The 25878-nt window shown below is 45.9% G+C and overlaps 1 long non-coding RNA gene across 1 annotated transcript; it reads right to left on the reverse strand.

Moving 5' to 3' along the window:
- Window positions 1–4432: 4432 nt before the first annotated feature.
- On the reverse strand, window positions 4433–10373 carry LOC142139999 (uncharacterized). The gene is made up of 3 exons (XR_012688266.1): window positions 10289–10373; window positions 6560–6674; window positions 4433–5319 (listed from the first exon to the last, which is right to left on the reverse strand). It is a non-coding gene; the product is annotated as an uncharacterized LOC142139999 (long non-coding RNA).
- Window positions 10374–25878: the final 15505 nt, after the last annotated feature.

Genomic DNA, 25878 nt, shown 5'->3' on the forward strand with positions numbered 1-25878 from the left:
TAGTGCACCCCCTCACTGGGCACCTGGCTAGTGTACTCCCTCACTGGGCACCTGGCTAGTGCACCCCCTCACTGGGCACCTGGCTAGTGCACCCCCTCACTGGGCACCTGGCTACTGTACCCCCTCACTGGGCACCTGGCTAGTGTACCCCCTCACTGGGCACCTGGCTAGTGTACCCCCTCACTGGGCACCTGGCTAGTGTACCCCCTCACTGGGCACCTGGCTAGTGCACCCCCCTCACTGGGCACCTGGCTAGTGTACTCCCTCACTGGGCACCTGGCTAGTGCACCCCCTCACTGGGCACCTGGCTAGTGTACTCCCTCACTGGGCACCTGGCTAGTGCACCCCCTCACTGGGCACCTGGCTAGTGCACCCCCTCACTGGGCACCTGGCTACTGTACCCCCTCACTGGGCACCTGGCTAGTGTACCCCCTCACTGGGCACCTGGCTAGTGTACCCCCTCACTGGGCACCTGGCTAGTGTACCCCCTCACTGGGCACCTGGCTAGTGTACCCCCTCACTGGGCACCTGGCTAGTGTACCCCCTCACTGGGCACCTGGCTAGTGTACCCCCTCACTGGGCACCTGGCTAGTGTACCCCCTCACTGGGCACCTGGCTAGTGTACCCCCTCACTGGGCACCTGACTAGTGTACCCCCTCACTGGGCACCTGGCTAGTGTACTCCCTCACTGGGCACCTGGCTAGTGCACCCCCTCACTGGGCACCTGGCTAGTGCACCCCCTCACTGGGCACCTGGCTAGTGTACCCCCTCACTGGGCACCTGGCTACTGTACCCCCTCACTGGGCACCTGACTAGTGTACCCCCTCACTGGGCACCTGGCTACTGTACCCCCTCACTGGGCACCTGGCTAGTGTACTCCCTCACTGGGCACCTGGCTAGTGTACTCCCTCACTGGGCACCTGACTAGTGTACCCCCTCACTGGGCACCTGACTACTGTACCCCCTCACTGGGCACCTGGGTACTGTACCCCCTCACTGGGCACCTGACTAGTGTCACCCCTCACTGGGCACCTGGCTAGTGTACCCCCTCACTGGGCACCTGACTAGTGTACCCCCTCACTGGGCACCTGGCTAGTGTACCCCCTCACTGGGCACCTGGCTAGTGTACCCCCTCACTGGGCACCTGACTAGTGTCACCCCTCACTGGGCACCTGGCTAGTGTACCCCCTCACTGGGCACCTGACTAGTGTACCCCCTCACTGGGCACCTGGCTAGTGTACCCCCTCACTGGGCACCTGGCTAGTGTACCCCCTCACTGGGCACCTGACTAGTGTCACCCCTCACTGGGCACCTGGCTAGTGTACCCCCTCACTGGGCACCTGACTAGTGTACCCCCTCACTGGGCACCTGGCTAGTGTACCCCCTCACTGGGCACCTGGCTAGTGTACCCCCTCACTGGGCACCTGACTAGTGTACCCCCTCACTGGGCACCTGACTAGTGTACCCCCTCACTGGGCACCTGACTAGTGCACCCCCTCACTGGGCACCTGGCTAGTGTACCCCCTCACTGGGCACCTGACTAGTGTCACCCCTCACTGGGCACCTGGCTAGTGCACCCCCTCACTGGGCACCTGGCTGCTGTGCCCCCTCACTGGGCACCTGGCTAGTGCACCCCCTCACTGGGCACCTGACTAGTGTCACCCCTCACTGGGCACCTGGCTAGTGTACCCCCTCACTGGGCACCTGGCTACTGTGCCCCCTCACTGGGCACCTGGCTAGTGCACCCCCTCACTGGGCACCTGGCTAGTGCACCCCCTCACTGGGCACCTGGCTAGTGCACCCCCTCACTGGGCACCTGACTAGTGCACCCCCTCACTGGGCACCTGGCTAGTGCACCCCCTCACTGGGCACCTGGCTAGTGTACCCCCTCACTGTGCACCTGGCTAGTGTACCCCCTCACTGGGCACCTGACTAGTGTCACCCCTCACTGGGCACCTGGCTAGTGTACCCCTCACTGGGCACCTGACTAGTGTACCCCCTCACTGGGCACCTGGCTAGTGTACCCCCTCACTGGGCACCTGGCTAGTGTCACCCCTCACTGGGCACCTGGCTAGTGTACCCCTCACTGGGCACCTGACTAGTGTACCCCCTCACTGGGCACCTGGCTAGTGTACCCCCTCACTGGGCACCTGACTAGTGTACCCCCTCACTGGGCACCTGGCTAGTGTACCCCCTCACTGGGCACCTGGCTAGTGTACTCCCTCACTGGGCACCTGACTAGTGCACCCCCTCACTGGGCACCTGGCTAGTGTACCCCCTCACTGGGCACCTGGCTAGTGCACCCCCTCACTGGGCACCTGGCTAGTGCACCCCTTCACTGGGCACCTGGCTAGTGTACCCCCTCACTGGGCACCTGGCTGGTACCACTGACCTTTCCTTCAGATCAGGGTGCTGTGGATGGTTCCCCCTGCAGGGCCCTCTTACCCACATTATGGGCTCCCGGGCAAAGCAGTGCTCCAGGGCCCCTCCATATATATATATATATACGTAAAAAAAAAAAGTAGTGCTATAGAGAGAGAGATAACACTTTTTATTATACTTACCTTGCGGTCAGCTGGTGATCCGGCTCCCTCCCTGGTCTCCTCCTCCGTGCTGCGCCCTGCAGTTGCTGGTGGTGCAGCTAAGGGTGAGTGAGCAACTGGTGGTCACTGGGAGGTGAGGTGGTCCCGGCAGGTAAGATACCGAACCATAAGCTTTCATTGTTTTTTTTGTTTGTGCCATCTGCCCGGTCACGGTTGTATATTGTTTCTGTAGTATCCGGCCGCCAGCCCCTCCGCAAATACTGTGCGAACGGGAGGAACTTGGGTGGGTCTGTGTGGCCGCCCGAGAGGTTTCTGTAAACTAGATAAGACAGCCATAGGCAATATGTTCCTTTTGACGGGGCGTTAGATAGGGACCCAACATTCCAGGATCCAGAAAATCAGCAACTGAGCTTAGGACACGAGCAGCAGCAATAAATAGTGAAATCCGGAAGAACAGGTAGGAGAAAGCAGGACAGTCCGCAAACTGTACCGATTCTGGTGGTCTTTCCCAATTTTAGGGACCGACACACTGACTGTAGGGACAGTTGAGAGGTATGTCCGGCTTAACACAGCTCTACTCATTAAGGGGAAGCTGCATGCACCCAACAGTGCACACAGAACTGCCCATGTATATGTTGGGGATAGGAAGAGTTGGGAGAGCAGCCAAGCACGGTCTACAATTACAGCCACGACCACAGGCGGCGTGGCACGGCGAACCTTCTCTAGAAATCCTGTGTTAGGTTGTCTCACATGGCCTCTCCCTCCCTCTCCGCATTTATGGCTTAAGATCTTTTTACTGCTAATAACGTCTTTTGTTTTGAGATCTTAATACTGTAATTAACATGGCTGTATTGCAAATAATGTAAACTGATGTGAAAGTAAGAGCCAGTACATATTGGTGCTTTTACGTGCATGTAACTGGTGCTGCACTCTGCAATCTAGGCCTACATGTGGGCTTTGCTTGAACCAGATAACTACTTCTTGTCTTGTCCTTGGAGTATGTTTTAAAAAAAATGTAAAAAGTAGATTGAACACATTTGTAGATGTTTTGTACTTGGGATCTAACATACAATAGTAAACGCTTTGCAGCCGCCAGTCTGTGCATCCCATAAAGCTGTTATTAGCTCTTCAGTTTTGCTGTAGTTGTTTCTATATATTGTTTATCCAACCATAAGACCTTTATTTTCCTTTAACTGTCAAACATCAAACAAACCCAGTAGTGATGCCCAGCTGCCAAATTCTATCGTCCTGGTGCGAGACGGGAGGGGGACGAGAGAGTGGACTAATATTTACTGGAACACGTTATTCATGTCAGCTGAATTATCAGCCTCCACTAGAGGGCAGCGGAGACATTAATATCAACACATAAATCGTGTTCTCAAAATAGGGATAAAAGTGCAGAAAGTGTATACAGCAGAGATGACCGGACTCAGTTCTCAAGAGCTACCAACAGCTCATGTTTTCAGGATCTCTTCAATTATATACAGATGAGTTAATCTATCTGGCTGGAGCTGTAATGATCCCACCTGTTGGTAGCTCTGGAGGTTTGAGCATCTAATATACAGCATTCTCTGGCCAGTCTGCGAGCACTGATCAGTACAGTCATCTACCTGAGCGACGAGCGCAAGCCGGACAGTCTCCATATTGATGTATAAACTAGATCCATCCCTTGGAAGCTGCCATGTTAGCGTCTCTAACACAGCAGACATGTTGGCCATAGAGCTAATCTATAGGGTTATGTCTATATATTCACATTTTGGACATTATAAAATTGCCTTTTATATTATAAATGATGAACATGTTTTACTATTATTTGCAGCACTTGTTTGTTTATTGTTTATTTTGGAAATGTAAGTAATTTATTCATCAGTATATATCACACTCTGGTACACACTTCTGATGCACTTTATTTGGAAGAAAGTAATTTTTTTTGTACAATTTATAATCACCTGATTTAATGCATACAAAGCACCTCCCTTGTTTCACTGATAATTACAACAGATGGATTGTAATAATCATGAATCTTCAGGACAATCATGTTTCAGCAATCAGTGGAGTTGAATTATTGAGTTATTGAGATTGTAATACAACTATGAGACAACATAGACCACATGAAGCAACTTATTAGAAAGATAATTCCTGTTGCAATAGTTCTTTTACTATTTGATTAGTAAATAAGTCATTTTTGTCAGTTATGCTTCCTTTGACCCCTGGAGGTAAATGTATCAAGCTGAGAGTTTTCCGGCGGATTTCAAAAGTGTAGATGTTGCCTGTAGCAACCAATCAGATTCTAGCTGTCATTTTGTAGAATGTACTAAATAAATGATAACTAGAATCTGATTTTTTCAAATCCGCCGGAAAACTCTCAGCTTGATACATTTACCCCTAGGAGTCTGTTTCCACTAAACCTTAATGTGACAGAGGGTGCGAGTGGATCCCACCAGTGATGATCCTGCAACGACCTCCAGTAATCATGGAGTGAGTACCGAGTAGGGTCCCCATTGTATATGATAACTGGCGCTGTCCAAGCATCACATCACCCGGCCATGTTCATCGTAGTTATATTATGTGACGAGGTCCTTGTGGGTGAGGACACAGAAACAAATGGAGCAACGAATTGGGCACCAGGCTAAATAATGGCATTGACTTACAATAGATAAATCTACATTGTGTCACATTCCAAACAAAAGGAGAAGTCCTGATATACGGAATCTCAGATCATTATCTTCAATCTTCTTTTCACCAGAATCTTCCGTAAGTGTTTGGGACGCAGCATCTGTAGGAAGTTAAATTTATCAATAGATTTCATTATGATGGAAGATCCATGTAAACTGAACAGTACAGGGTGACCTAAGAAGAAGTCAAACCTGAAGGGCTATACTGAGCTTGTGCTGTTCGGTGTAACCCTATCCTATACAGTTTGTTAACCGGTTCCACTTTTAGCACTGTAGTTTCAGAACAATCAGTTTAGAGCAAACAGGACCAAAGACCAACCAGACCTATAGGATTTATTTAATTTAGTTTGAGTGGTTCTCTTGTATCTGAGACAGAACATGTTTTCCAGATCTCACAGGAGAACTTGTGCATTAATTTGTCGCTGGCTCATTTTAAGGGTGCCTGGCTACAAGCTGGGTCTCCCCATGGTGGGACATATAACAAGGCCCCTGGGTATTCTTACAAGAGCTTACATTATGACAAAACCTGATATAGGGCTATGTGATCGTAAAATGTTGTGTTTTGTTCCATTTGTGTAAACACTCCCCAGATACACCTCAGATGAGGCTGGTAACCACCCTATGAACAGTACAAGAGACAGCTGGATGATGGGGTATAGGGGCATCTCATACTATTGTTTCCATCTCTGCTTCTTCCTCTAATCTCCCTGCTCTGCTACCAATGTCCATGTGTAAGTTCCTTGTGCTCCTCGTAGTGTCTTACAGCCCCTTCTGAGGGGTGACTGATCTTATGTCATGGTCTGTAACACAAAGACTACAAGGCGCTCCAGAGAGTATGTCAGGGGCAATGTCCTCTGTAGAGGAGATGTACAATATGCGGATTATATCGCTGTAAAAACATTACCTCTAAATAAAACCTCCCCCTGCCTGAAATGCCCACTAATATGCTCTCTGTAATGCCCAGTTATAATCCCTCCATAATGCTCAGTAATATGTCTTCCGTAACGCATAGTAATAATCCTTCCGTAATGCCCAGTATTAATCCATCTGTAATGCCCAGTAATAAGTTCTCTGTAATGCCCAGTAATAAGTTCTCTGTAATGGCCAGTAACACGCCCTCCGTAATGGCCAGTAACACGCCCACAATAGTGCCCAGTAATATGACAGATGTAGCAGCACCCTGTAATATAACTAATAACAATCATTGTTTTCATCTCTTATTTATCGTATGATCTGTGGCTTCCTAATATTCAGGATTCACCAATTGCAGAACTGATAGAAGGAAATAGTTGTGTGGGGTAAAACATGTCAGGAAGGGCCTGTGGCAGAGCGTTTACTTACAGCAGTCCCTCTGCGCAGTCCTTCGGGCCTAGTGAAGACTCATGAGTGAAACATTCAAGACGGCAGTATCCCAAAAAGTTATCACATCCCCAAAAGGCCGGAGCGGCAGCGTTACCTGCAAATCAGGAGATGTTTATATCTGTTTCATTTTACAACAGTGACAATTCCTGCTGAAATATGACCGTTCCTCACCCTTTTATATACTGTACTATGAGATTCCCATGTATGCTGGATGTAATTCTCGGTATCTTTTTATTTTGTATGGTTATTGCTGCACAGTTCCACTTCTTAATCTGTAGTCTAGATGCAATTCTCAATATATGTTGTTATTCCATATGTATCCAATGATGCACAGCACCACCTGTCATTCAGAATGCTAGATGTAGTTATCAGTATATATCATTCCTAATTAATGCACAGATACACAGTACCACTTCTCTTAGCCCACAGGCTGCATTTCATATCTGCTATATGATATATACACAGAATAACAGATATTGAGAATTAGACTCAGTATCCAGAATAGAAGTGATAATGTGCTGTTGTCCATAAAGGACAGATACCTAGAACTAGATACATACAGGGATGACAAGCAGACCGCCGGAGGGGAGGGTTCAGTTAGAGCATTGGTAACACTGAATAGGAGCAGCCGGGGGGGGGAAGGCTGAAGGTAAGTCATATTATGTTGTCGTTAGGTTACGTGCTTAGCCAGAGTGGGACTGTGGGGGTAAGTGGTGTAGTTTTGGAATGCATGTGGGATCTGAGGGCATATGGGGACATTTTATGACAACTGGGCGGTCTGAGGATATGTGGGGGATTGTGTGGTAAGTGAGGGCATGTGGGGAGGGATATTTTGGAGCAGATGGAAGGTCTGAGTGACATTATGGGAATTTTAGGGGCATTTTGGGATGAGTGATGTGGGGGTGCCGAGGTCGTTTTGGTGCTGTTTTTTCATTACTAGAATGAAGGATAGAATGTGTCCCTTTGAAGTAGGTCAGTCTGGCAATCACTGATCTATACTGTGACAACAACAGGCATCATTAGACATATAAATGTGTTCTGATCTTGGTGTTAGAGCCCACGACCACCTAGATGAGCTTATAGAACAGGTAGGGTAGAGATCTTCACCTTTCCCGTAGAGCTTTATGTGCTCACAGGTACTTGGATGTCCCCAGGACTTAGGCTCAGAGTAGTAAAAGCTCATCCAAGATGGCCGCAGGGCAGATGGAACTGGGGGCGCGGGTGGTCAGAGGCAGGCCAAGGTCAGGGGTCCGTAGCAAACAGCGAAGTCCAGAATACCAGCAAAAAGGTCAGGGTCACAGGCAGACAAGCAAGGTCCAAGGTACAGGCAGAGGGTCACAACAGCACATCAGACAAATAGATATCCAAGAGCAGGTCAGCACAGGACTGGAACGCTATAACCGGCAGGGAGGCTAAGCCTTAAATACTGAAAGTAGCCAATCAGGGCCTTGCCCTGAAACTATCCCCAGGCACTGTCTAATTACTTAATACAATAATTACTTAGCCCACAGGCTGTGTTAAGTTACTGTGTGCGGAGAGCCTTGGCACCCTGGAAACGGTTGTACCGGAACCGGAAGTGACGTCCCGGACATTAAGGAGATGGCCGGGATGCCAGCAGCGGAGAGAGAGAGTCGCAACGGCTATGGACACCGCCGCGGCTCGTAACACCTGGGAGTGTCCCACTGGCCACTTCATGTGATTCGGGATGTGTGGACCTGGCCTCAATAAATACCTGGTGTTCTGGTTCCACCCTCCGTGGATCTGTACTGATAGGACGGGCTCGGGTGAGGGCGGCTGCAGGAGCTACAGACACCCCACGGGCGCTGCTGTTACCAGTTACCAAAGCAAATCGAAGTCTGGAGGAAGAGCCTGAAAGAGCCCAGCTCAGGAATAGATTATATTTCATCAGATAATTATATAAACTAAGCTAATGGCCAGTATACAGGAATACATTATGTAGTATTAGGAAATAACAGACTTCCCTGTAGCGGTGTTGTCAGTCTCCCAGACCTCCATGAGATGGTTGTGATCTCCGCTTACTGTTCTATAAGACGTCCAGCTCATATTAGAATATCTCAAAGGCCGGCTGTGGGTAAATACAAGTGCACACACTGTGACCACAGCACAATTAACATCAAACACAGAAGATTGGGGTAAGGACAATAGTCCGGAATGTGAAACGTGTAAAATCCGGGCACCTAAAGGTGGACTGTGGAGATTGTAAAGCCAGTAAGAAGCAGCTGAAGAAGTGATCAGCAGGAGCCCAGTAGTGCTATGACGGAGGATGACTACACTTCAGGCTAAACCCCAGAGTAAGAGAGAACCGTGGCTGATGGACGCTATAAAGCCTCAGAAGGAAAAGGTGAAGAATAGACTTTGACAGCACGTTTAATCTATGGTAACCTCAAGCTGCAGCTTCTATCAGAGGACTGAAGGTTGTCTTCCTGTCCAATCTCCCCTACACTCACCACAAGGACACCAGTAAACTATCTACCAAGTCTTGTATGTGAGGAAACAAAGGGCGGCAATGTTGTGACATTCTAGTGTGACAGCTGCATCGTCCACACTTACAGGAGGAAAAGTTACTCGGGAATTGTATTAGCTGAAGAGCAAAGAAGTTGTCCCACCGCCAAGCAGGACTGACATGTGACCTGCACCTTCATCTAGAACCCTGAAGCAATACAGAGGTTAAAGAGCAGCTCGCTAACAGCACCAGACTGGTCCGTGCAGCCAGATGACGGAATGACCGGTAATAAGCATGATGACTGACAGAGACCATGTCGCTCAAGGTAGATCAGCCTGAGTAACAGGATAACAAGCGAAGGATCATTGAAATGGAATTATCTGATTCGGTTATCAGAGGAGAGAGAGAAGAACCACCTCAACCTTCAGAAGAAATGGAGCAAGAGCGAAGCCTGGCCTAGATGGTTCAGACAGCCAGAGTCATGTATGGGACAAATCGCAGCCACTACTTATTGTGTTTTGTTGTTTTGTTAATTAATTTGTGTGTTCTTGCCTTTTTTAAATAGAAGACCAGACACTAGAAACTGATAATTGATGAGATGTGTGTGCTGTTATATAGAGGTATACTGGCTATGTGATGTGTGTGATGATATATGGAGATATACTGGCTATGTGCTTGTGTATTGGCTATATAGAGGTATGTGAGACTACCATCTATCATACCACTCGTTCTAAGGTGAACAGTCAAGAAAGGTTACTGTAAGAAACTATTGGTAGAAAACTGAGTGCTCATAAGAACTGCAGATGTTCAGGACGTAACATACAGTCAAGTCCATAAATATTGGGACATCGACACAATTCTCTTATTTTGGGCTCTATTCACCACCACAATGGATTTGAAATGAAACTAACAAGATGTGCTTTAACTGCAGACTTTCAGCTTTAATTTGAGGGTATTTACATCCAAATCAGATGAACGGTGTAGGAATTACAACGGTTTCTATATGTGCCTCACACTTTTTAAGGGACCTTTTTAACCCAGCTATGGTATTATTTATACATCTTGCAATGCTGGATATCACATCTCCAAGGTCTGTATGTGTAAAGAGGAACAGGAAGATGTTCTGCAGATCTCCAGATGTTTTCAAAGGGGAAGAAGAAGTAAAAGTGGATGTTCTGCTAATAGGCAGCTGAGGTTCAGAGCCAGAGCCAGCGTTATAAACATGTAACATGTTCTGTACTTACAGACATCCCATGCGGCAGCCAGGAGCACCAGAAGCACCAGGAGTACAGTGAGAGTCCTCATAGTGATCTCTGCTCCTCTCTGTCCAGATGACTTATAAGCTCTTATCACATGGGGCCGGCGTTACAAGGGTTAAACAGCCCAAATTACATTTTCTGGTAGATAATGACCTGATTGAATTAGAATCACATGAACTGGACGAGTCAGGACAGGGACTATTACATCTAATACGAGTAAGACAGCCGATCAGGAGACCAGCAATGTCAGTGTATAATAGGAGGAATGTGATCGCAGGAGTCCTCTATCTCAGGGTCAAAGAGATTTTATATATCTAGTTGGAAATGTGTTATTGTCTTGTATATAATGTATATATACAGGTACAGCGCCTATTGTTCTAACTAGAGATGCTCACTGACCCCCATGTTTTGGTTTTGGTTTTGGTTTTGGATCTGGATTATCTTCGGGTTTTGGTTTTGTCAAAACCGCCCTTGTGTGCTTTGGTTTTGGATCTGTATTTTTTTAGAAAAATTTCTAAAATATGCTAAAATCACATAATTTTTCTCTTTTTTTATCCTACATTATTATTAACCTCATTAACACTAATTTCAAGTCATTTGCAGTCAATTTTGACCACCTCACAGGTCACAATATTATTTTCATACACTTTCAAACAAAGATTGCAGATTTAGAAGCCCGAGCCAGCCAGGCCTATGATTTCTATTTCAGCATTTTCAATTTGCAATGGAGCAATGGAGCTCTTCTCTTTGGGCCTGATTCATTAAGGATCTTAAATGAAGAGGATCCTTATTTCAGTCTCCTGGACAAAACCATGTTACAATACAAGGGGTGCAAATGAGTGTTCTGTTTTGTACAGAAGTTAAATACTGACTGTTTTTTCATGTAACACACACATACTTGATAGCTTATTTGTACACTGAAATTTAAAGTTGATATTTGTGTGTTACATGAAAATACAGTCAGTATTTATCTTATGTGCAAAACAGAACACTCATTTGCACCCCTTGTAATGTAACATGGTTTTGTCCAGGAGACTGAAATAAGGATCCTCTTCATTTAAGATCCTTAATGAATCAGGCCCTTTGTGTGTAACCTATATAACGCAGTAGAATTTGGCTGCAAATTCTACAGCCTGCTCGTCTTCCTATTCATCGATGACTCTTAGCAATGGAGCACTCGTCTTTGGGTGTATATTAGACAGAAAGAAAGCCTGCAAGGACTTGTAGATTACTATTTCAGCAATGACAACATTACCAACGCAGGTCTTCTCTTTGGGTGTATAACTGTATATTAGACCCTACACTTAGTAGTGAAAATTAAGAAAAGATGCAATGACAAATTCAGCAATGGAGCTTTCTCTAACACTGCCACCACCCTCCTCTTTCTCTTCTATCACTTTGTCTGCCCAACTGTTCTATACTCTGTCCTACCCCTTCTCTGTCCCTCTCTCAAATGGTGCTAGATCGCCACGGAGGGCGATATTTATTGATTCCAAAACCCCCGAGATCCGTCGACGTCACAATGACATTTTGCCTCGTTTTGGAATCCGAAATAGTGTGAAAGTACCGAGTCGGCTCAGTACTCAGATCCCCTAAGTTCGGGTGGGCTCGGTTTTCGGGAAACCGAGCCTGCCCATCTCTGGTTCTACCATGTCTCTTCCTCTGTAGATATATATATACCCTTGATATATATGAAGTCTTCCTTATATCCTCCACTCCCCTCTCTGCTCCAAGCTATACTTGTTTAGATGCTTTAGTTTGTCCTGGTAAGTTGTGTGATTTGTGCTTCTTTAGGTGCCTTTCTTTGCTCTAATTTATGTCTCTCTGGAGGTACAGCTTCTAGTATCAGACGGCCCTTCATCATTGCTGTGCTACATTGTTTCCAACCTTTGTCTCCTAAATTAGTGACCCTGAGATCCCTTTCCTCCTCTGTAGTTAATATTCTACTGTCATTAAATCCATATTCAACCTTTGGGTTTTTGAAACCCAAGTGCATGGTTTTGCATTAACTGTAGTTGTCACACTCTTGACCATTCCTCGACCATCAATCATTCTGATGCACCCCTTATGTGTCTACGCTGTGGGCATAGCTGTGTGTCAACTGCAAAACGCAAACTTTACCTTCAAATCAGTGGTAATGCCACCAATAAAGATAAATAAGTACAGATCCCTGTACTCGACCAATAACTTTTCTGGATGTTTTCCATTTATTACAACTCTCTGTCTGTCTTTTAGTATCTTATCCATTGAACCACCTTTAAATCTAATCCAATGATTACTAATGAATGTAGCAGTCTTTGGTGTTGGACGGTATAAAAGACCTTACTAAAATCTACATCTACAATTTCATGTTTATCTATTACTTTAGTAACTCAGCGGAAAACGTCAGTTATGTTTGGTCTCCCCCCCAGTTAATCCCTGCGGGGGGTCTTGTAAGTTGCTCACTTTCAGCAGAGTTCCCATTAATCTCTCCACTACCAATGTCAGACTCACTGGTCTGTAGTTCCAGAATCTTATGTTGGAGGATCACATTCACTCTCTTCCAGTCCCCTGAACTATTAATGGACCTCTGCAAGTGACCTATGTACCTGTGTGGTCCGTACCCTACTGCAAGTATTATAGGGCCTGATTCATTAAGGATCTTAAATGAAGAAGTATCTTATTTCAGTCTCCTGGACAAAACCATGAAAACATGTAACATGAAAAAACAGTCAGTATTTAACTTATGTGCAAAACAGAATGCTAATTTGCACCCCTTGCAATGTAACATGGTTTTGTCCAGGAGACTGAAATAAGAATCCTCTTCATTTAAGATCCTTAATGAATCAGGCCCATAACGATTTACTACCCCCAACAAGACCCTCACCCACTGCCTTCAGTCTTATTATTTATTAGTGACTGTGCCGTCGTATCCCCAGCTTGGGCATCTGTCTGCCTCTTATTCTTCTTTCCTCCATCTGCTCATATTTCTTAGGAGACATCTGTTTTGCTTTTACAATACTTGTTACCCCTGGTGGGAATTCGCTTCTTTCTCCTTGTGCTTTTCCTGACTTGTTTGGTGTCTCCACCTTTCTAGAGTCACATATTTCCCACCACCTAAATCCAACACCTTTGTGTTCGTGTGGTACAAGTTACTCTCATATTGGTGATGACTGGATCCTGGTTCCGCACTTACATCCCATACTCTGTCATGACATATACCTCACCCTCAGTCTTCCTCCCCTTCGGGTCACTCACTCTTGTTTCTATCCCTTCCATCAGTTTTTTTGTTCCCCTTACACTGACTCATCCCTGTCTGTCACCCACATTTGTTTACTTTCTCTCTTTAGATTGTAAGCTCCTGCGAGCAGGGCCCTCTTCCCTCCTGTCCTCCTCCTCGTGTTACCTTTGACCTCTGCATACCAGCTACGTTTTGTACGTCCTCAATGGGCTCTTTGCCCTCGGCCTCCACCCCTCCCTCGTCTTCACACCTCTATTGCTGGCTCTGGTTGTACCCACACTCCTGGGCACAGGCTCAGCTTGCTCTGGTTCATCCTCCAGCTCTCCTCCTTCCCCTTTCCAGTTATAGTGCTCATTGCCCTGTATGGCTGTTCTTTGTAGCTGTGTTGTGTACTGCAATGTGTTTATTGTATTGTCCTGTAAAGCTGCATTCTATGCTCTCTGTACTGCGCTGCGGGCCCTTTGTGGCCCCTATAAAGGATAATAATACAACAATACTAACACTAATGAGCATTGATAGTAAAACAATAATATTATCAACTACACAACCCTGAGGTTGTAGATAAAGGGCTGGAGATAGGTTTTGGGTCTACAGACAATTTCCAGCCTGCTGTCCCCAAAGGCTGGCCCACCAGGAGGCATAGCGCCAATGGGCTGTATGGTCTATAGGGGCGGCATGCAATGTTTATGTTCTATTTCCAATATTAAATATGTTAAATAGTTATATCTACTGTCCACAGAATTAATATTCCATATTGATGGCCCTAATTATTTCTATGTGTTCTGTGCATGATGCACCAAATATTATACACGGGAGACATTCTTTGCTGAATGCTTCCAGATAATTATACCCAGTGTTTCTAGTATGTTTTCCTGCCAGTGTGCAATGTACATAGTAATGGCCCATTGGGAATACACAAACAAATACATTTCTATTGGATTAAAGCGTCTCCAGCTCTGTAGGTGGACAGTGAGTACAATCGCTCAGTATCAGGCAGAACCATTACTCAGAGTTTGAATGAATTACACAATACTAGAAGGACAAATGCTGGTAACGATGTAACACATGATCCCTGGTAGGACAATGTGTCATTGGTATTGGCATACAGGATAAATGGATGACCTCAGTGCCTTCTGTGTAAACAAGGCCAGATGGATATCAACAGAGGATCATGACGCAGTTTACTTAAGTTATGATGTGTATTCCTTTCCCTTGATGATCAAAACAAGCAAATTATCAGAGATGAGTTTGTCTGGATGCCCATACGGCTCTTCACATCCTCTTCCTAACGCTGTTTATATTTTCCTGGGCTGTTTCCTGCCCTTAGCCCCTGTTGTCCTTGGCACGAGACTTAGACTTGGTTTACAGAGTCCTTTCTCTGTCTTGAAATCCTCCTCATCCACTCTTTTCTGGTTTCTTTTTGCACTTGACAGGAGAGCGTTTTCTGTCATCTCTTGTGTTTTTCCCACGTTCATTTCCTGTTATGAGTGGAAGGTTTCCTGACATTAGTAAACAGTAGCTATTTGCTGTTGGGCCAGAAAGATTTCCCTATCGGTCAGCACCACTGTCTTTTGTTCTGTGCATTATCTGCTGGATGTCAAAGGCCACTGTTTATAGATTCTTTATGACCCGTCAGACTTGTTGTTCAACACCAAGTCCATCACCTCCACAAGTGTTACATATGTGAAGGTAGAGGATAAGACTAAGCTGTGTGTGTTCCGGGACAGAATTCTCAGCCAACATAGAACATCAACCTGACATGCTGACTCTGATATTTCTGTTCATGGAATGAATATTGCTGTGGGCTTCCTCCTGCATGGACCAAGGTGCTCACTGGTGACTACAGCAGGGGGAACGTAACAAACGCATGCAGATGTCTTACCTTCTAAACGATGACCTCCTACCGTCCACATCGGGTTCACCCCAGCCACTCTCCGTCTCAGCACCATCTTCAGTGAAGGTCTGACTCTTGGACCCTGCAGGGGGATACCCTTAAAGGGATAGGTGCCTACAAATAACAAACAGTTCGATATGTTACTTGCCAGTGCCCACCTTACCAATGGTCACCAGCTACTTACCTGGGAACAGATCAATACCGCTCCTACTTATCTGCTCTGGGCCACCCGTGTCAGCCAGAACATAGCCTTTCCGCAGGCCTTTTGGTGCCCTTTCGGACAGATGAGAGGGGTCTTATATGCCACACTCAGCCTTGCACCATACTACCCAAGGAACCAAGTGTCCCTCCACATAAAGGGCAGAGTGCCCTCCTAAGACTACCAGGACCTAGTGTCCTCTTCAGTACCAAGGGCCTAACGCCCTTCTAACCACAAGGGCGTATTGCCCAACTATAAACTGTAAACGCCTACTGCCCTAACCAATACAGGGAACCTAATGTCCCTCTAACCACAAGGACCTAATGCTCTTCTAACAAGGACCTAGCGTCCCTCAAGCAATTAGGGTCTGCTGCCCTGCTACCCTATCAGGAGCCTCACGCCCCACATCACTCAGAGGCCTGTGCCTCTCTACACCTTTGGGCCTGTGGCCTGCCTCAACTCTATGGGCCTTGCGCCTATCACAACTCTAGGGCCTTGTGCCCTGTTTCTGCCTAATGGGCCTTATGCCCAGCCTAACTAATATGCCTTTATTATTATTATTATTATTATTATTATTATTACCATTTATTTATATAGCGCCACTAATTCCGCAGCTCTGTACAGAGAACTCACTCACTCAGTCCCTGCCCCATTGGGGCTTACAGTCTAAATTCCCTAACACACACACAGACACAGACTAGGGTCAATTTGTTAGCAGCCAATTAACCTACCAGTATGTTTTTGGAGTGTGGGAGGAAACCGGAGCACCCGGAGGAAACCCACGCAAACACGGGGGAACATACAAACTCCTCACAGATAAGACCATGGTTGGAAATTTAACTCATGACCCCAGTACTGTAAGGCAGAAGTGCTAACCACTGAGCCACTGTGCCTAGGTTCTATTTATTGGGCCTTGTGCCCTCTCTCTATTGGGGTTTGTGCATAGATCTAAATATTGCGCCTTGTGCCAAAAAAATACTACTGGGGCCTTATGCCCCCTCCTGAAACAATGGGTAGGGTCGCTCTCAGCCCTTACAAGGGCACCCCAATGGTTGTATCTTCTTTTACTTGATTGCGGCGTCTTCTGCCTTCTTTCTGGCATCTTCCTTTCTTGACTCGCCATCCTCTGCTTATGGCAGGGTAGCTCCTGGTCCTTACAAGGACTTGCCGCCATTTCTGCTGGCATCTCCTGCCCCTTTCACCGCTGGATGTCCCATGACTTCCTTTTCCGTCTGTCTGCCGGCGTACTGAACCAAAAATGGCTGCGACCAGTGGCTTAAATAGCCGCCGGCGCGCTGATGTCACTTGGCATCACCACAAGCCCTGATTGGCTCGCCGCAGCGACAACAATTCAATCGGCCGGAGGTAAGCCAGGATTGGCTCACCTTTCCGACCGCCGATTGGCCAGCAGGGGAAAGTGAGCCCCGATTGGCTCACTTGACCACTGCTGCTGGGACCTGTCCAAGAGAAGAAAATGGATTTACCTGTGCAGGATCACTGGATCAGTAAGCCAAGACTTCTTCTCTTTTGTATAGGCCCTTCTCCTCGCCCTCTTTCTGGGCACCGCTGCTGCTGGGCACATCTCCACAGAAGACATCTCCCTCACTTGTTCCTCAGCTCCCTCAGTCACTGGAGACTCCTTCATTGATTAAATGAGGAGCACAGGATTCGAGGTTGACAGGAGATCTGTCTCAGTAGGGTGGAGGCTCATGGGACAGCAGTGCAGAGGCAGTTTATGGAGCAAGTACTCCCCTGCTCCTAACAGTAGTTGGATTTCACCTACAAGGCTGGACCAGTAAGGCCACCAGACAGCATGACATGTACACAGTTTTGTTGTATCTTTGAACAAGAAATGGTCATTCATGGTGGAAGGTCCAGCGATATGGTCCATGTGATATAATCACCACTGTATATCAGCTCTCCAACACTGGTAAGAGAGCTGATCCTTAGAAGAAAAGTTTATTCTTCAATGGAACAAAATAAAAGCTCAGTACAACTGTCTGAATTATCTCCAACAATTGTACAATTCAGGAAATTAAAACTTCAGGCGAGGACAAGTAGGTAAAATTGCATTGAAGACAGGAATTTCTGCAAGGGTCCATGCTTGTTGAGCGATATACTCAACAATCACTTGTCACATTGTCCAAACTCTAACAGCCTCTTCTGTAACTCACAGTGTTTGGCTGCATGTCATTACAGCATTCACTACCAGCAAAGCGATATTGGGAAACAGCAGCAGCAGCTTGTAAAGAAGACTTTTAGGCCTGAAATGTGATCTAACCTGATTTAAAGCTTAAAATGACTAAACAAAAACCTATTACCTTTTTTAAACATTTTTTATAAGACTGAAAATAAGTGTGCCCCAGCACAAGTGCCAGTTATATACCTCACAACTGTCCTGATGTGGGCAGGACAGTCCAAATTCAAATTCCCGACTGTCGGAATGTTGGACAGCCGAGCAACAATGAATAAGAGCCTTAAAAACTTGTATACACAGGTGGAAGTAATGAGGGGCCTAGTGCTGGGCACGCACCTGATGTGTGGCCATAGCACCATTGTGCCCCATTGTCACACGACCATGCCCAATTGTCATATATCCATGCTCCATTGTCATGACAACACACTATGTCCATGTGATCGCCGGTTATACAGGCGATTACATGGATTAGGGTGTTAAGATGATGTCAACCGCAGGGGTGCAACATATTCTATCTTTTGATGGGAAGAGCTCAGTGGTTAATGGCTATTTCAAATGTAAACATAATGTCAAACATCGCATGTTATTTATTTCACAATTTGTCACTTTTTGATATACAGGTAGTGGACAAAGAAATGTAAACACCAAGCTAAATGAGGGGCAGCAAGCATATTGAAAGCAAGGGCCTCCACACAGGTCTTAATGATCCAAAAACTATCCCAGCAAGGTCAGGATGTATAAAAACGCTGGACTGCTCTGGGCACCCAAAGTTCTGGTTAATATGGGGAGAGACAGGAGCAATGGTGTCTAAGACAACGTCAGTATAGATCTCAGATCAGCAACGGGCTATAGTGTGCAGAACATATACTCAGCATAGTGATGTCCGTTCAATGTGACAGGCAACAGACCAACGACAGCACAGCAAATGTCTGCAAGTGTCAACCAGCCAGTTCCATCAAGAAAAACTACACAGAGCTGTAAATCAGTCAGGTTATTATTATTAATTTATATAGGGCTAAGCATATTATCAGCACTGTACAGAGAATATATAATCACATCAGTACCTGCATCATGAAGCAACAGTATAAATATCCAACACACACACACACACACACGTCCATTCTGTCAGAGGCCAATAAACGTACCAGTAGGAATTTGTGCTGTAGGTAGAAACTAGGGAAACCCGCTCAACAACAGGGAGAACATACTCAACACAGACAAGGCTGCGAGCCAGCAATGCTAACCACTCTGCCACTGGTTGTGGTACATAAACAACTACTCTCGCCTAGCAACAGAGGTTTTCAAGTTCACTGGTGCGACAATCACAGACAATGGACTACCGAGCAGGACGGTAATATGTCAGGGGAATCATCCTTCTCCATGTTCTTGCCAAACCCAAAGAACTCTACGGTCATGAGAGCTTGTTTCCAACAGAGAAGAGAGGTGCCGTAATGTTGTGGGTGACATTTTCCTAGTTTTGGTGCAGTCATTCCCTTAGGAGGCTAATTAACCTTAATGATCTTCTTCACCCCATGTTGCAGTGCTTCTTTCCTGATGATAGAGGTATCCTCCAGGATGACAATGCCCCCACCACAGAGCGTGTGATGAGCATGACTCCGGTGTTATCCATAGGTCATCCCCAATCCAGCATTTATGGGGTGTTCTGGAATAATTTCCACCACCATCAGCCAAGCGTCAGCTCCTGCACAATTACAGACATTGGTAGATGTCCACATTCTGCCTGTAACACACATTACTAGCAATTATATAAGGAAACTTCTGCTTAGTGATCCTTTAGATTACCAGGATACCTCTATTGAGGACTGAAATAAAATACAACGCTCCCCTCCAGCAGCAACAACAATTATGGAGTTGCCAATGTTTTATATTTATTAGTTTTGAGTTTGTTTTGTTGTATACATCTTTCTACTGTCAGCCCTATGTTTAAGACACACCCTGCTGTGAAGATGGCCAGTTATCATTAGTTTTGACTATTTTCGAGACACCAAGGACTAGATTTACTAAGCTGTGGGTTTGAAAAAGTGGGGATGTTGCCTATAGCAACCAATCAGATTCTAGCTTTCATTTATTTAGTACCTTCTACAAAATGACAGCTAGAATCTGATTGGTTGCTATAGGCAACATCCCCACTTTTTCAAACCCGCAGCTTAGTAAATCTAGCCCCAAGGCAGGCAAAACTAACGGAAATTGAGTTTTCAAGTGGATCTAAAGAAGTGTTTCATGTTGAGTACGGGTCTAGGTGCGCTCTCCTCTAACAGACAATACACTGCAGGATACGTCCAGTATGTATGTGGAATATAAAGTCCAAAAAGAACACAGAGAAAAAAAAAGTATTCAAGGATTGTCATCCGTTGTAATATAGTAATATTTTGACAAAAAATGTAAAAAAAATTTTTTTCACATTTTGTTTTTCAATTAATTACATTTATTAGGATATTATTAATCTCTACTGTAGATAAAATGTATTTTTACAGCTGCTCCTGATTACAAACACATGTTCTAGCTGTATACACAGCGTCACTAGTAATCAGCACTTACACCTGACCTGTAGCTGGTGACCCGACAGAAAATCACCTACCTTAGAGATGTCCAAGACTTGAATTGGACGCTGCTGCGTGCGCTGGTGCTTGGCACGCCATTACTGTACATGGACTATGTGCGTACGCCCTTACTGTACATGGACTATGTGCGTACGTCCTTACTGTACATGGACTATGTGCGTACGTCCTTACTGTACATGGACTATGTGCATACGCCCTTACTGTACATGGACTATGTGCGTACGCCCTTACTGTACATGGACTATGTGCAGACGCCCTTACTGTACATGGGCTACGTGCAGACGCCCTTACTGTACATGGGCTACGTGCAGACGCCCTTACTGTACATGGGCTACGTGCAGACGCCCTTACTGTACATGGACTATGTGCAGACGCCCTTACTGTACATGGACTATGTGCAGACGCCCTTACTGTACATGGACTATGTGCGTACGCCCTTACTGTACATGGGCTACGTGCATACGCCCTTACTGTACATGGGCTACGTGCAGACGCCCTTACTGTACATGGACTATGTGCGTACGCCCTTACTGTACATGGGCTACATGCATACGCCCTTACTGTACATGGGCTACGTGCAGACGCCCTTACTGTACATGGACTATGTGCATACGCCCTTACTGTACATGAACTATATGCAGACGCCCTTACTGTACATGGACTATGTGCAGACGTCCTTACTGTACATGGACTATGTGCGTACGCCCTTACTGTACATGGACTATGTGCAGACGTCCTTACTGTACATGGACTATATGCAGACGTCCTTACTGTACATGGACTATGTGCATACGCCCTTACTGTAAATAGACTATGTGCATACGCCCTTACTGTACATGGACTATGTGCAGACGCCCTTACTGTACATGGACTATGTGCAGATGCCCTTATTGTACATGGACTATATACATACACCCTTACTGTACATGGACTATATACATACACCCTTACTGTACATGGGCTATATACATACACCCTTACTGTACATGGACTATATGCAGACGTCCTTACTATACATGGACTATGTGCATACCCCCAGCTCCCCCCTTCTGCCCATGGCATTGTAGGCTGTAGTAAGGGTCCTTTGCGCTTGAGGATGAATTGGATGTTGCTGTGTTCTCTGGCGTATGGTCCGCTTCTGGGCATGTACAGTGCAATTCAACACAAAATTCGGACACGTATCAGCATTTACGTTCTTTAATGAATCAGGCCCCGAATGTTGCTACTAATCTGAAGTTTTGAAGAATAAAATTCACAGAACACTTGCTGTCAAACCTGCTCACAATCCATCCTAACAGGACTTACATTATGGACCAGGACCTGCACAGAACATTTAGAATATGAATGATACCTTTGAGAGTATTATGGCATGAAAAAACAAGAATTCAGGGACATGATGTCTATAAAACAGTTCAGGTGTCACTGAGTGACTCATCATTCAATGTTGTGACTCTTCTGTATTTCTTAATGTTAGTGTAACACCTCCGCAGAGTGGAGATTAAAAATAAATATAGAAGCCAGCACTGGCTGGGACTATATATCACAGAGTCCCCGGCGGCCGGAAAGATATTGCGCAATCGCACCATAATTGACAAGTGAGTGTGTAAGTTACACTGGGGAGAGAAGGAATAACACCAGAGTGAAGGAGATGAGACAGACCTATGTGAGGAGGAGGAAACTAATAAAGACAGATCTGTAAGAAGACAGACATTACATATAATATATATGTTAATGAGATTGAACTATTAAGAGATGTATATGTAAAAGACTGTATTTGTGGAGCATTTACGAGGAAAAACATCTGATAATAGAAATATATGCAAAAAGAATTATCTATGAAGCCAAAGCATATGTAAGGAGTAACATCATTTTGATAAAAACAACCCTCTAGAAAAAGAAACAGTGAGTAAAGCGTTATTGGGATAATCAAACTCTGGTTCTTGTGAGTAAACCTGGGAAGCTGTCTGTGGCCGGGTCCTGAGTACCGTGTGGTGGCCATTTTGAAATGCACTCCGATGCCGGGAGGGTTAATACACAGCGCCGGAGGGGTTAAATCACCGGCACTAGGCACCGCGTGAAATGTTAATTAAATGGGTTTTTTTTTATTAAAGAAAAATAGTTTTTATGTGTGTGCTACAGTGCTGGCTGGGTAGCACACCCTTCAACCTCAGGCAGCCAGCTTCAGTGGCTGCCAGAGGGACTTAACAACCAGCCTCCTAGAATCAAATGGGTCCAGGAGGTACAGCGCCTCCTGGGGGTCCCAGGGTCCCTAGTTGGAGCTCAAAGAGCTTCAACTAGCGACAGGGCAGGGACTGCTACCCCGGGATTTGGCAGTTTTCCCCTGGTACTATTTTCGACCAGGGAGCAGAGCCAGACTCTGGAGCAGGGTCCCTGGAAGTAAGACAGAGAGGCACCAGGGGAGGAGAGTGGGCTGAGCCCCCTCTCCCTGGCAGCTCGTAGACGGGGAGTACACCCCCCCCCTTTCTGCCACTAGCAGTAATGTTAAAGGTGTTAAACCTCTCTGGGCTGATTGACGTGCAGGCTGCATGAATCAACCCAGATTGGTTAAAGGGACAGGAGGACAGATTACCTCCTGCTAAGTCTCGAATGTGTATAAAAAAAGGCTCTGGTTTGTATTAGTAGTTGTTCTTCTTCTGTCATCTGACCTGCTCACTGGTACCTTTAACCAGTGTAAGAGCGAATATACATCACTTGCTTCAAAGACCTGCTTGGAAACTTCTCTATCCTGTGACCTACAGATTAGACCCAACCGTTCCCGGCTGTTTCTGAGGTTTGGACCCAGTACCACCACTCTGCCCGCTACCCAGCAGCTCTGGCCGGTGTGATACGCCAGGGGGGGATCCCTCTACAGCAACCCCAATCTATAGGATGAGGCCAGGAGTACCAGCACCTGCATCAGTGTAAATATTTATTTCAGAGACTGTGATATAGATATATTATATATATCATCTTATTAATATATTCTATATATCATTATAAATACTTTTTCAGAGACTGAGTTATATATCAGTTAATTATTTCATCTGCATCATTAGTGTCAGGCGCCATCCCCGTTGTCCCTCTGTCCCCTCTGCAGGGACGGCCGCCTGATAGACTCGGCCGGGGGCATCCTGTTGCCAAGCAACACGCACGCAGCGTCCCCATCCGTCCTCTGTCGGGCGCGCGCTCTGACCCGTCCCATTGCTAGGTAATGGGACCCATCCTATCCGATGGTCAGCATGTCTGACCGCCCCCCTTGCTCCTCCGCCTATCCCAGCCTTCCTGCCTTTATTTAAACTCTGCTCTGGCACCATTAGGTTGCCAGAGTATCAAATCTCCTGCCTCTAGCGTTATTACATGTGTTTTGTTCTTGTTGTGACCCGATCTCCCTGACCATTCTCCTGATCATGCTATTTGTTCCTGTTGTGACCCGTCTTGTTGACTATTCTCCTGGATTCTGCTCCCAATTATGCTCCTGCGACCTTGGCCCACCTGACTGCTCTTCGGATCACCCTTTTGTACCGCCTTTCCTGATTGGCTTCTGAACCAGACCATTTGAACTCTCTCTACCACTACACCGGCAACTGGCTAGTGGGACCGCGACCTGCGTGCCCTGTGCAGCTAAGCGCAAACCTCCTTGCGGGGGTCCCTGGTGAATACCAGGGGCACGTTAGACTCCGCACCCGCTAGTTCAGTGGCGCTAATACCGGATAGTGGAGCCTGAGCATCTGTAGCCTACAGCCAAGCCTGACAATTAGTAATATTGAATTCACATACATATGTGGTGAAAATAACTAAACGAGAAGTGGCTACTAATGGTATCATAAGGGCACCAATGACAGCCTGGCCTGGAAGAGAAGGATGTTGCAAGAATCAATACTGTGACCTGTGAAGTTTTAAGTGTGTTATAATATTAATTAGTTAATACTAAGTAAATAATGTAATTTAGTATTTATTTCAGGATATTATAAAATTATTTAGCGTGATCTATATATAGATGTTAGACATAGTGATATTTTATAGTGAGGTAGGAATAATTAATAGAGGGAATTTTGCAGTCTATTAGAAATAGACTATACCATACACATTTATTATTACCGTTTATTTATATAGCACCACTAATTCCGCAGCGCTGTACAGAGAACTCACTCACATCAGTCCCTGTCCCTTGGGGCTTACTGTCTAAATTCCCTAACACACAGACACAAACAGAGAGAGAGAGAGAGGGAGAGAGACTAGGGTCAATTTTGATAGCAGCCAATTAACCTACCAGTATGTTTTTGGAGTGTGGGAGGAAACCGGAGCACCCGGAGGAAATCCACGCAAACATGGAGAGAACATACAAACTCCTCACAGATAAGGTCATGGTTGGGAATTGAACTCATTACCCCAGTGGTGTGAGGCAGAAGTGCTAACCACTGAGCCACCGTATCTATAGTGAGTCTAATACTTAACCTCATAAAAGTGTTTGTGATGTTAATTATTATTTATTCCCTAATTAAATTCCCTATTTAATATATATATATATATATATATATATATATATATATTTATATTTATTATGTAAAAGAACCATCTTATGGTGTGTCCGGTGTCAGAGTTTTGGGAAGTGTGTGGACACAGAGGGTCACCCAAGTCGCCCCTGGTGGTCATTACACCCACGTTCACACATATCCAGACTAAGAAGGCTGGTGGAGGCACTGCGCATGAAGCAGTAAGTCATACGCACACAACGATTTTACACGTCCACCACTAGCAGGAGTAAGAGGGTGTTACATCAGTTTTGGCTATCAGTCTGTTTGTCCCCCTGCCATCCATTCTCCTACTTTGCAGAACACCTTGATGGCCATAAACAAATTATAGAGACAACAACAGACTCTTGGAAGACCTGCCTGGTGTACACACCTTCCTTTGATTGATGGGGAAACACTGTGTTTGAAATAACTTTAGGACGACCCACTGGGACAGAATGGTCTTTGGAGATTACAAAGATCCCGCCAGTGTTACGCTGACAGTCAGTACACAATCTCACAGAACTAGTTGGCAGAGGTCTTCACCTTTAGGACCCGCCTTTCCCATAGAGCTTTATACGCTCACCGGTACTCAGATGCCCCCAGGACTTATATCCAGATGTAGTGTGAGTTTATGATACAAAACCATAGCGGCAGGCCAGGAGACAGCGTAGATGGCAGCGAATGGTCAGACGAAAGCCAAGGTCAGGGGTCACTAGCAAGCAGGATAATCAGGAAACACGCCAAAGGTCAGGGTCACGAGCAATATAGCGGGGTCCAAGGCACAGGCAAATGAATCAGGGTCACAGGCAAAGAGGCAAAATCCAAGGTACAGGCAGGGGTCATACACAGCAAAGACAATCCAAAAGGTATTCACCAAAAGCACAGGAGCAGGTAGCAGGCAGAAAACTGGAAGCTATAACCAGCAGGGAGGCTAAGCCCTCCCTACCTTAAATACAGGAATCAGCCAAT

The sequence above is a fragment of the Mixophyes fleayi genome, chromosome 2, assembly GCF_038048845.1.
Source record: "Mixophyes fleayi isolate aMixFle1 chromosome 2, aMixFle1.hap1, whole genome shotgun sequence".
In the NCBI taxonomy this organism is placed as follows: domain Eukaryota; kingdom Metazoa; phylum Chordata; class Amphibia; order Anura; family Limnodynastidae; genus Mixophyes; species Mixophyes fleayi.